This window comes from Camellia sinensis, chromosome 13 (genome assembly GCF_055761805.1).
Source record: "Camellia sinensis isolate YWXY chromosome 13, ASM5576180v1, whole genome shotgun sequence".
Lineage (NCBI taxonomy): Eukaryota > Viridiplantae > Streptophyta > Magnoliopsida > Ericales > Theaceae > Camellia > Camellia sinensis.
Genome location: NC_138973.1, coordinates 149968891 through 149982068, shown reverse-complemented (window position 1 = coordinate 149982068; position 13178 = coordinate 149968891).

Here is a 13178-nt window from a genome sequence, read left to right as displayed (position 1 = left end):
GTGTAGTTTTTATCCTTGGTTCAGGGCACTAGTTGGACTTTTACACTCTATACGAGGATTATATTATTTCGTTTTCAGGTGAGTAGTTTCATGCTACGTATTTTTATAAATGTTACCCTACCCTGAACTGTTGGAAAATTAAATTGTTGTTGCAAGACTAAACTGTTTTGATAAATTATTATATTATCAATTGAATCAAATTATTTCTGAAACATGTGTGAACTTGGCATACTGTAAACTATTTGTTTTGGTCTCATGTTTATAATGATGAACCACCATGTTTTGCGAAACTGATGTGTATTGATTATTGGGACCATGTGTGTATTTAGTCCAGGGAAATTATTCCACTGTGTGTGGTGACTCTGGCCACTAGGGAACAGATCCGGGTTGGACCATGATGACTCTAGTGCTCAACGATTGTAAGGAAAGACCTTTAAAAACAACTAGGTGACCTTCAATCGGATCGTCTTTGAGAAAAGGCCCAGGTGCCACCCTGAGGATGACTCTTAGTTCGGTATTGGATCCAACGGGGCTTATAGCCTTGAGAACTGTGTGGCAGATTATTTGTTTTTCTTGGTACCCAGAAAATTATTGGTGTTCATGTTATAATCTGTTTTAAGTAGAAAATGTTGTTTATCATGTTCTTGCGAGTAATGAGTATTTTAAGTATTGAACTGTTGAACCTTCTTTTTGAAACAGATTGTATTTACCAAACTGTATGCCAATCTAGTTTCTGTGATATATATCTTATTTTGGAATTGAACCCTGTTTTCAAAACTGTATTTACTATCCATGTTGCTACTCACTGAGCTATCAGCTGACTTAGTTGTTTACCATTTCCAGGTGTTAGAAGGACTTAGAGTCGACTCATGGCGTAGCGGGGACTCAATTACATGGACCTCTAGGGCATTTATTTAATTTATTTTAGGTTGCTTTGTCGAGTTTTGTGCATACATTGTGGTTGGATTTTATTTAGAATTATTTTATTTTGTGGGCGGTTTGTGTTCCATTTAGTATATATATGTTTTTAGAAAGTTGGTTATGACTTGTTTTTCACTTGTGGTATGTCACTGGATTGAGTGTTGATTTATTTATTTGTGGGCTATGATCACATTTATTCTTTATGGTTTTGGGTTCATGTTTAGGCTTACGTGTGCCTTGGGCTAAGTCCCTGTGGGCCACGGCCGGTCATGCCCGGATTTGGGGTGTGACACATGTTCCTCCTTGGGGGGTGAATAAATCAAGATGTCGTCTACAAAGACGACCACGAAACAATCTAGGAACTCACGGAAGATTTAGTTCATCAAATCCATAAATACAACTGGAGTGTTAGTTAGTCCAAAAGGCATTACTAAGAACTCGTAATGGCCATACCGTGTACGAAATGCGGTCCTCGGGATATCCTCCTCCCTTACCCTTAACTGATGGTAACCTGACCTCAAGTCTATCTTAGAGAAGCAGCAGGAACCTTTCAACTGGTCGAACAGATCATCTATACAAGGCATTAGGTACTTATTCTTAACAGTAACCCGGTTCAATTTTTGGTAATCGGAACAAAGTCGCAGGGCTCCATCTTTCTTCTTAGCAAAGAGAACCGGTGCTCCCCAAGGCGAAGTACTAGGGTGGATAAAACCCTTATCTAACAATTCTTGGAGTTGAACCTTCAACTCACTCAACTCAGTAGGTGTAAACCGATATGGTGCCATAGAAATCGGTGTCGTGCCAGACACTAAGTCAATAGAGAACTCAATCTCTCGGTGAGGTGGTAAACTAATAAGGTCCTCAGGAAAGACATCCGGGTATTCACAAACTACCCTTAGTAACTCACCCCAGGCTTCCTCACACTCACCACTCAAGAAACTAACAAAGAGACAACTGAGCTTGCTCCGCCCACGCGGATCATACATCAGTGGTAAAACTCTATCCACCCGGTCCTCCAAGAAATAAAAGCAATCCCCGCTCAAGGTACATACAGTAACCTTCTGCCGGTAGCAATCTATAATAGCCCAGTATGACGATAACCAGTCCATACCCAAAATAACATCAAAGCTAGGCATATCAATCAAAACAAATGCAAATGGGAGTTGACGACCAGCGACCTATATGTCACAACCCTGACACCCCTGCCTTAGAATAACTTCACCACCAATAGGTGACTCTACACAAATAGGAGGTGCTAACTGTGCCAACTCCAACCCCAAAACTGATGCGAATGCAGATGAGATAAAAAAATGAGATGCACCCGTATCAATCAATACACTAGCAACTGAATTGCAAAACAGAAAGGTACCTCTCACTATTGAAGGAGCAGGTACAAGGTCTGGCGTTGTAACGGCATACACACGCCCTGTTGGCCTCTGATCAACCTGCTCACCCCTCGGAGCATAGGCCTGTTGCACTGACTGAGCCGAAGAAGCTCCCTGATTGGCCCTCGAGGCCTGTGCTGACTGTGTAGACTGGTGACTCTATGTCTGTCTCGAACCAAATGCACCAGATGTACCACTCAACTGTGGGCACGATCTTTTCAAGTGCCCCGCCTGGCCACACTGATAACAAGTGGGTGGCTATCCTCTACCCTGACTCTGGCTCTAAAAATGAGCTGAAGACGAAGCTGATCACTACCCTCCTCCTCTCTGCGGGCAAGCTGGAGACTTGTGACCCAACTGGCCACACTTGAAGCAAGTCACATCCCCCTGACCACCTCTCCCAGAACCTGAACTAGGCACTGGAAAGGTAGACCTTGATTGGACTCCCTGGGACTACTAAGGATTAGAAGCCCTCTGCCTCTTACCGTCCCCTTGATTGTTCTAACTCCTCCTGGAGTCCCTCATCCTCTCCTCTTCAACCTGCATGATGGTCTCAAGATGGGATGTAGCCTCCATAAGGCGCCCGTAATCTCTAATCATGGACCCGGCCACTCGAAACATGAGTCCGGTCCTCAACCTCTTCTTGAACTTCAGATAAGGGCATTCCTCGGTCGCCACCAACTCAAGTGCAAACCTAGAGAGGCTAGTGAAGGTGGCCTCAAACTCAGCTACAGGCGTGTTCAACTGCTTGAGGCGAGAGAACTGATCTCTCAACTTCTCCCTAACAGTGGGAGGCAAATACTTGTCCTAGAAAGCGTCGATGAAGGCCTTCCAAGTCCCTCTAATGCGCCCCAATGCATATTTTCACCACTGACCCACATCTCCTTTCAACTAGAAAGATGCCAAAGTCACTCTCAAACCTCTATCTTCGATGCCAAGCATCTCAAATGTTTTCACCATCTGTTCAAGCCATTCATTTGCCTTCAATGGCTCTTTTGGGTCACCTAAGAACTCATCCGGATTCGGCTAGAAGATCTCCCTCTTCAGAAAAGAAGGCCTTGCCTTAGCTACCTAGGCCTAGACTTGATTCTCTACTCTGAGAATGTCCATAGATTCCCTTAATGCTCCGACCATTTCGTGGGCCAAGGCGCCCATGGCTTGTTGACCTACTAGCTTGGCCATGTTGGCCTGACCAACTCCTTCCTTCCGTGCCGAAATTTCACTCGGTATAGGCACCTCGCGCCTACCACGCCTACCATGCCTAGCACCACCATGTCCATATCCTGACATCCTAATAAAGGTAACGAAAAGATTAGCACATTTACAAATGTGCCGAAGCTAACTCACTCGCGTCCTAATACATTGTACAATAGTAATTCAGTCCACATGAGCACATAATTAGGTAAACACATACGAAATTTCATCTCTGGATAATGACCATCTCGCGGCGTTGTTAGAGTTCCAATTAGAAATGGCAGTGATCAAGTGCCTTTCTAACAGGACTCTTAAAAACTCGTAGATCCAATCAACATCCTAGAAACTCAATCCCATACTCAAATAATCACTTAGGCATGTTGTCATATAAACACATATCGTTCACACATAAGTCTCTAATAAGCGAGACAAATCTATTGTGGTACTAACCACTTCCCGCGTACCCAAAGTATTCAAACCCGGTACGCTCTGATACCAAGTTGAAATGCCCCCAAAATAATACAATAAATACTACCCAAGCATATATTAATAATAGCATGAATCAGAGTAAATAGTCTTTTTATTGCATGGAGTTAATACTTACAAAAGAGTTTGAGAAAGAGATAAATGCCCTATCGGCTTACACCTTTCCAGGTCTTGACTTGGTTACAACAAAATGAGCTTTGCTCAATTACAAATTTAGCCCTAGGCTATACAAAATAAACAAAACATGAAGCCCTTGCTTCCCAAAATGTTCCTCTAATGTTATCACCTCGGTGGATGCATGCCATCATTACCTGAAAATATTATTCCCAAATAAGGTGAGCCACAGCCCAGTAGAAATCATCTAACACATTATACGAAACTTAGCAAAGATATAAGTACACTATGCATACACAACGTCAGTGATAGAGACATCCACAAGTATACAGTCACAAGGTACCAATTCCCTTTCATCTTATTACATGGATCAATTTCATTATCTTTTTAACAATCTAAATAAGACTTCAACTCATTAGTCCCACAATCACATCAACAATGCATGAACACTTCAAACTTTTCTTTCATGGAAATTTCGTCCGTGGGTAGCCGTCAAATGGGACCCATGTAAATGTAGGCTATACAAGCACTACAATTGCCATTTTACGGATATTTCATCCGCGGGCTAGGCACCTGTGTATAAATTTCGGGACTTTCACCCAGGACACTCTGGCCAACTTAATTATAATGGAGTCCAACCTCTTTCTCCTCCCAAAGAATCATTCATACATATGCAATGTATATAAACACAAAACCAAACAATGGAGTACATTCCCTTTCATTCCCAAGTAATCACACATGCACAATGTATGTAGACATGGCCATATTCAATGACAACCATCAAAGATTAGTTTCAGTTTGCCTAATCCACATGTCATTTCTACAACAATCGAAGTTATCCTCCACCAATAGCCCAATACAGATATTTCTAAACAGATACACAATCTCATGACAGATAATTTATTCGAACTTTCAAAGAAATGAGTTAATACACAACCAATTCCGCCATTCACGTCTATACCCTCTCAATTTCACATTTCCAATGCCAATTTCAATTATTTATAAAAATAATTGTGATAGTCATTTTAGGGAAAAATTTTCCTTTTTTCCAAAATATTAACCATGTGCCAAAATCATCAAATTAGCCTCAATGCAACACCATTCTCAAACCCCACAAGAATTTATTTCATCTTCACCCAAAACCCCTCTTTCTATTTTGTACCCAAACCATAGGTTTATTTAAAACATCCCTAAATCACTCCATTGTTACACAAGAGACAATAACTAAGCTAAATATCATATAAAAGTGTAGAAAGATCCCTACCTCAAAGGAAGAAGATGAACCAAACAAGAGGAAAACTCCAAGAATGCCGAAACCCACTTCTAATCAGATCAAAAAGTAGATCTTGGCGAGCTCCACCTTTTTCCCAAAGGCACTAGGGTGGAAATCTCAATGGATCTAGATGAAATCTTAGAGAGAAGGTGATTTGTAGAGAGAGAGGCTCAAGAACAAGCTTTTGGAAAGTTTTAGAGAGAGAGAGAGATATGAAAAAGTGGTTCAAAATATCATCTTCTCGGACTGTTATACGCACAGTCCGCTCGAGCGTAGAAAGCTCTGCTCAAGCGTCAGACGCAAAGTTTTGCTTGAGTGTAGATTACACAATTCCAGAAGTTTTACAGACGAAGGTCCCCGCTCAAGCATGGGACAGGACACTCGAGCATCCAATGCATACTTCCAGTATTTTCAGACCTGCAACAGAGATACTAAGACTTGACAAATCCCGCTCGAGCATGAGAATGGCCGCTCGAGCAGAGGAGCAAAATCTATGAAGCCCATTCGAGCGCAAGAAATCCCGCTCGAGCGGAAGGGCCAAAATTTGGGCAATAAAAGTTTGAAAAAAAGGCAACCAACCTGCCCCAAACGTATAACTACAAATCGATAACCAAAATAAAGGGGAAAACAAGGAAAAGAGATATGAATAACTATTCAAAACCAAACCAACCCAAGTCCGGAATGTAATAAGTAATGGGTCAAAATCGGAAACGGTATAGCTACGCCTTTTCCCTTCAACTGTCGCTTCATGGCTTCCATTTCCATCGCCATCCTTTGGATAATGGCATCCTCATTCCTCAATCTGCTCTCTAGGTGTTGAGTGTGCAGCCCTCTTTGTCGTCGGTGCCCTTCAGGGCTCTGTGAATGTTCCAAACTCCTCTCACGCTTATCTCGCACATCTCTAAGCAGTCCTTGCGTAGAAATCTCCAAACCTGCCATTGTTGGAATGGAGGGCAAGTTATCACACCTCATAATGGACTCTTGGTGTTACTCGGTCGATAGTAGAAATTTGAAGGTCTTCATTGTTTGCCATTGAAGTCGCTTAGAAAAACTTGGATGACAAGGTTGTGTCTGTTAAGATTCTACAAACGGCGTCAATTGTACAGGTGAGAAATATTTGTCGCATCTGTACTCCTTGTGTCCAAGCTCCTATTGCTCCAAATGGCGTCTCGCTTCCTAAAAATACAATGAAAATGAGCTACCTAGCGGATGTTTTGACGGAAAACTCCTCCGGCGATCAAGTTGGCACCCTTGGGAGATGAAGAAATATAGAGAGAGTGAATAGTATAGGATTGCTTACCCTTTTCTGAGTGAAGTCGCGCACCTTATCTAGGTTGCCGCCTTGCTTTCCAAGGTTGTGCACACATTACTTCCTTAGTCCTTTGCTGGACGCGTAGATGTACTATCCTCTCCTTTCATTACACGAGTGCGCGTCAATATTGCCAAACAGCATTGGCCAAACAGTATTGATGCATACTTTGAGCAGTTTCTCCCCCATACACTCTATTGGGCCACGTGGCGTACTTTGACCAAGCCATATTTAGCCAAACTAACTTTGATTGCCCACATGCCAAGTTAACCTTGGCCGACTTGTGCCTAACTGACTTCACCAGCTTGATCAAAGCTCTTCGAGACTCTCCACTATATTTAGCCAAGCTAACTTCACCTATTCGCCACTTGGATGGACCTCTCAAACCTAGCTCATCGCATACTTGTGGCCGCCTACTCAGCGCATGATCGCATCCTTAAGCTAGCTCAGTTCGACCTATACTTGTGATCGCACTCTAGCTTAGCCCAGTCGATGCTTGTGGCCTTGCTTTAGCTCAACTCGGTCCATGCTTGTGGACTCATTCCAGCTTAGCCCGACCCATTACCAAGGGGCAAGCTCGGCTCGGCCTGGCCCACAACCCAAGTTCATCACCTAACTCGGCCCAACTTCCAAGATGACACGCTAGTCCGATTGCACATTCTAAAACGAAGGTCCGTGATTTAGCTTGGTCCATTTGTTTGGGATAAATTCCCCTTTCGTATACAAACCCTTCGATTGGCCTAAACAAAAATGTTTTTCTAGATATACAAATTAAACAACTATCACAACAATAAAGAAAAGGCATCAATAATGCATTGAAAAATAAAGACCCCTAAGAGCATCTCCACCTAAACCTTCAAAATTTAGTATGTTAAATTTTTTTGAAGGCTTAGGTGGCAAATTGGCATATGTCAATTTGACATGGAAGCTCTTCACCCGATATGTCGAATCTATTATTCTATTATTTTTTAAATTTGAACCCTTTTTATTTATTTTACATGGAAGCTCTTTTATTCAAAAAAAGCCATGAAGTAGAATCATGTCAAAATTGGCGTGAAAGGGTGATAACAAATGCCACATCAACTTCTGACACACCGGATGAAATTGATACTTAATGCCAAAATATAATTGTTGGTATGCTACATCAGTGGGGGTGCTGCTTCTTCAATACAAGAGTTAACCATCTGCTATATAGCAATTTGAACAAAACAAGAGCTCCAAATTTGACTTTACTATACCTTGTGTCAAATTCAAGGCCGACCTGACATTTTTGGGTGAAAATGAGGCCCCATTTTTATATATATAAAGAATTATATATGATAAATAGTAAAAATCTTTCATTTTTGATTTTTTATTTATACCAATACAAAAGTTGTTGTATATATAAACAATAAAATTACTATTTCTTTACCCAAAAAAATCACTTTAAATATATAGTGAGAAATTTAATTTTAAATTACTGTATTTGTAAGTGAAATAATTATAATTTATTTTTCACAATAGTTATAATATTATATCTTCTAAGTCATTTCATATGATTTTTTAAGTCAACATAAATAAAAAATCATAGTCATTGAGATTGACGTAAAACACAATTGTTGAGATAAATTTTGAACATTTTTGTTTGTTAATATTATTAATTTATTTACACTTTTTTTTTTGACGTAGTTGATTGAATTGTAAAATTTGATCAACTTCAACTTAAAATAAAGGAAAATTTATTTCTCCAGAAACAATTGTAACTATTCTAGTATCCATTACTTTTAAATAATTCACCAATTCAAAAAAAAAAATTAATTTTTTTTTTTTTGTGAAACTTCATTTTTAAACTACTAATGCTACAAATCTATAAAAATAAAAATAAAAATAAAAAAATTTGAAAAAAAAAAAAACCCTACTATTGCTATAATGTATTGTTTGGTTCACTTAAAAAAAAAAAATTTGAATTGAATGGAATGATTATGAGCTATTCTGCTTACACTACAATTTGAACTCATTACACTCATTTTCTCATTCCAATCAATCAATTTTGTACTCTCTCTCTTTACAATTTTCATTGTACCACTTTTTTATCTCTTCAACCCCACATCTCCTTACATCCATTTTCTTATCCTCTCTCTCCTGCGCTTTCCACTCCTCTCTACTGCCATTGCCATCGGTTGTCGCCACTGTCATTATCACTGATTGCCACTATCACCACTTTCACAACCCTCCAACCACCACGACCACCACCATCTCAAACACCACCTTCGCAGCCCCTCACCACTGCAACTATAATTCCCTCCATTGTTCCACCGCCATAACTACTCTTTTTGCATCACTTTCAGATATGCGTCCCTACTACCACGAGAGTAAGAGAGAGAGATGAAAGCTAGGTTAGGTTTTCAGATCTAGAAAAAGAAGAATAAGGAGACGAAGAAGAAGAAAAAGAGGGAGAATGAGGATGAGAGAGGTGACGAGAGGAGATGGAAGCGACGGAGAACCACCACAACCAACCGCTTCTACAACACTTTCAAATCTTCATCCCCACTATCGTGATCCATTGCCATCGTGACCACCCCATCTTCTATGAGAGTGAGAGAGGTGAAAACCTAGGGTTAGGTTTTAAAATCTTGAAGAAGAAGAAGAAGAAGAAGAGGAGGAATGCGGTGAGGGATTGTGTGGCGACGGTTGGTGGTGAAGGGATTGTCGACGACAATAGTGGGCTAATTGAGATGGTGGTGATGAGGTGTAATGAAAAATTAGGGTTTTCAAATTTTAAAGTGGAAAGATATTTTAGTAATTTTATACAATGGTTCAAATGTAATAAAAATTAAAATTAAAATTAAAGGGTGTAATGAGTTAAATCAGTGGTATAAGTAGAATTGCCCAATGATTATTCTTTAATCGTTTTATAGAATGACTATTCTCTCACAATGATGAATGATGATGTTGTTTGTAATATATATATATATATATATATAAATATATATTTAATTTTTATCTTTTAGTAAACTAAACATGATTATGGATATTGTGATGAAGAACTTGGACGGTTTCCAGTTGGATTAGCCAACTGGACGGTTTAGTCTGGCCCATTTTGGGCCCGTCTAGACGATCCAAACTGTTAAATGTGTAGGCCTTGTTGAGTATTTCATCCCTATAAAACATCACATTAATCGAATATCAATAGCCACTTGATCTGATCATATTTGTGTGAATAATTTATTTTTAAAATCATAATTACCATTGAAACATGTAACCCACCAAAATATTACAAATAAATCCATCCATAAGATAAGAGTGCATAATATAATAGATATACTTTTATTCATCAGAGTTTATTTTACAAAAAGTATTACATGCATTATACATTCATAAATGTTCATCCTGAATCTATAATATGTAACCTTAGTTAATAACAACGAAATAAATGCCCTACGGGCTTACATCTTTCCAAGATATCACTTAGTTACAACAAAAAAGAGTTCAAAACTCTATACATGTAAAGCCTTTGACTTGAATAAACATTTAAACATAAACACAAAACAAAGCCTCTAGCTCCTATGTCCTCCCTAGCTACGTCCTTGGAGGTAATGTGTCACCAATACCTGAAAATGGTTTCCTAAGTAGGGTGAGCCAAAGCCCAGTAGAAACAACCTAATACAATGTATGAAATTTAACTAAGATATAAGTGTCAGATAAATGTTCAATATCCATGACCAACTTACATTCATCCCATAACCATTCAGTACCGATATACACATTTCAATTCAATTCCATTTATTCATTTCACGTTAGTTCATTTCAAAATAACTCATAGGCCACGTTTATAATTTCCCGAATAACCCAACTGAAACTACAACTCAGTGGTTCACAATTCAATGCAACCATTATTCAAACAACTTCAATTTTCCATTTTACGGAATTCTTGTCCGAGGGAATCGACACCCATGTATAAACAAGATTTTGAGACTTTCACCCAGGACACTCCGACCAACTCAATTTTAAATGGAGTCCATCCTCTATCTCCTCCCAAACAATGATACATATACAATGTATTTGAAAGCATCGTCATATACAATGACTATCCACAACTCATATTCAATGATTTAATCATACCATCATATTCAATGACATAGTTTAAGTGATTAGTTTCAATTCACCTAATCCTCATACAATTTCTACAACAATCATAGTTATTCTTCACCGATAGCCCAAAATAGATATTTCTAAATAGATATACAATCTTTAGAATAGATAATTCCTCAAATTTCCATAGGTGAGTGATTCAATAAATCCAACTACACCATTTATACATACGTCCTCTCAATTTCACATTTTTCATACAAATTTCATTATTTTTACATGTAAATCTAAGGTAAACGCAGCGGATGAAATATTATGGTCATACATTTTTCTGTAGAGTCTAAATTGAAGGATCTCGTAGGTAAATCACGTGCTTCCTGAATCTGATCAATCAACCCAGTAATGGAGTGATATTACAGAATGAATATCACCCACACAAGTCACGGTGCAAAATGGCTCTTGATCGTTGTATTTTAGGAGAGAGTCAGTATATGGGAAAAACATACGACATACGTTGTTTTTCTCTTAATCATCCATATCCCATATCATATCAGATATATTGGATAATATCTCATCTATCCATATCAGTTGATATGATAGATATGGATATCCTGAGTGGTTATCCAAGTAAGTTTTGAATTCAAATTCAAACTTGCATGGATATGGTTCAAAAGGTTCAAAGAGTCATACCATATGGGCGCCCAATTTCTAACATCTCCCACTCGGACATGAGTTGGCACGACACTGCCACATCTCTATCTCAATCTCCCCAAAAATGAACAATCTCATACTAGCCACTGCACCGTGCGACAATTGAGAACACCTGCATGTGGGAGCTCTATACTAGAAACTCAAAATGAGCCAGCATAGAGACATCAACCCAAAAAGAACAGAAATAGTGTCTCATATACCCCAGACCCATCTAATTACACCAGTCCAAAAAACATCTCTAATCTCTCAAAAAAAGAGCATGTTTGACCCTCTCAATTCTTGCAATATATTCACACTCAATCCACCTCTCATACAGAGCGATGTGAGTTGCCGACAGTGAATATACAACAGTGGTGTAATACTAGATGATCTTCCCTTTGCCCTCATGCCATTTAGTTTAGGATTGACTGCTTTCCCAATGATGTCCCTTAAGGCCGAATCATACGTGACCGTAGGCAACATACCAAAGTAGCAGAACATCAACCCCTTACCTTATGACATAGTCAAAAGTCACAAAAGGGTACATAAATGAAAGTCATATCAATAGTGACATGTAAGACTTACACGGTGAGGAAACATGGATCCATTCTCTCACCGCATTACTCGGTCGCCAAGCACATATAGTATGAATACATGTTACGGTGGAGTAACTCTTCCAAAAGAGTGACGCCATACTCGATACACCGTACAGATCTTAGTCTAGTCGCTTTCTAGCACCTAACCCGAATTCTCTATTTGCTTGCCTTCTAAGCGCCAAATGAGATCTCGTATCTAGCTAATCATAACAGGCACAACATGGAAAGTGGGTACTAACATCCATGTTTGGTCCTTAACACGACCTCATCTTGGTTGTAACCATGGCGACATGCATAGTGGATAATTTAAGCCTCTCTTGGCTCCAAATAAAAAATAAACCACTAGTCTCATCCTTACTCGCTCTCAAGAGCCAAGGGCGATTGTTCGTGTGAGTGAGCCAATCTTGCCTGCTGACATCATCATCTGCTAATCATTATGACACAAACCATAATAGTGTCAATATCCCATCATCTCACAACAAATAAGTGATTGATTTTTTAAAAACACAACAGCAGTCTGCGCAATTCTAGATTCCAAGCATAAGCCTTATCAGCACCTCTTGCGATAAAGCATATACAACGGAATCCACCATTTGCGCCTCACATGAAGTGGTTCAAGATCATTACCTCTTGCGCAATTACCTCTCTAAAGATATTTTGGTGACCAATTTGCGTTCATTCTTAATGCGCCCAACTAGCGCAGATGCGCCCAACTAGCGCATTGAATCTTACAAGGAGCAAAGTAATATACTACTAGTAAAGCATTCTATCTGCAGTCTAATGAGCAAGGTCAACGTCTAAACAACTCAGTTGACCATTTACCAAAGATAACACTTATCATGTCGAATACGCCCACAAAGCGTACTTTAGGTCCCACAACCAAGAAAAGATCAAGGAATATAGGTCATCTGTTTCTCCCAAAGACAATCCGAGGATACACTCAATAGCTAAGGCTCTGGCTTTTACCGATAGGTAAGTCCATGGGTTTGCAATTTTGCATCTAGAATCATTCTAGGATATTCCTTATGTAAGTCATCGAAGTCAAACCGAGAATTTTCCCAAAATAATCCCTAAGGATCGTACATCCGAGCATATAAATTACATCACCCATGTCCATCATATCTAAAATAGAGGACTGCCCA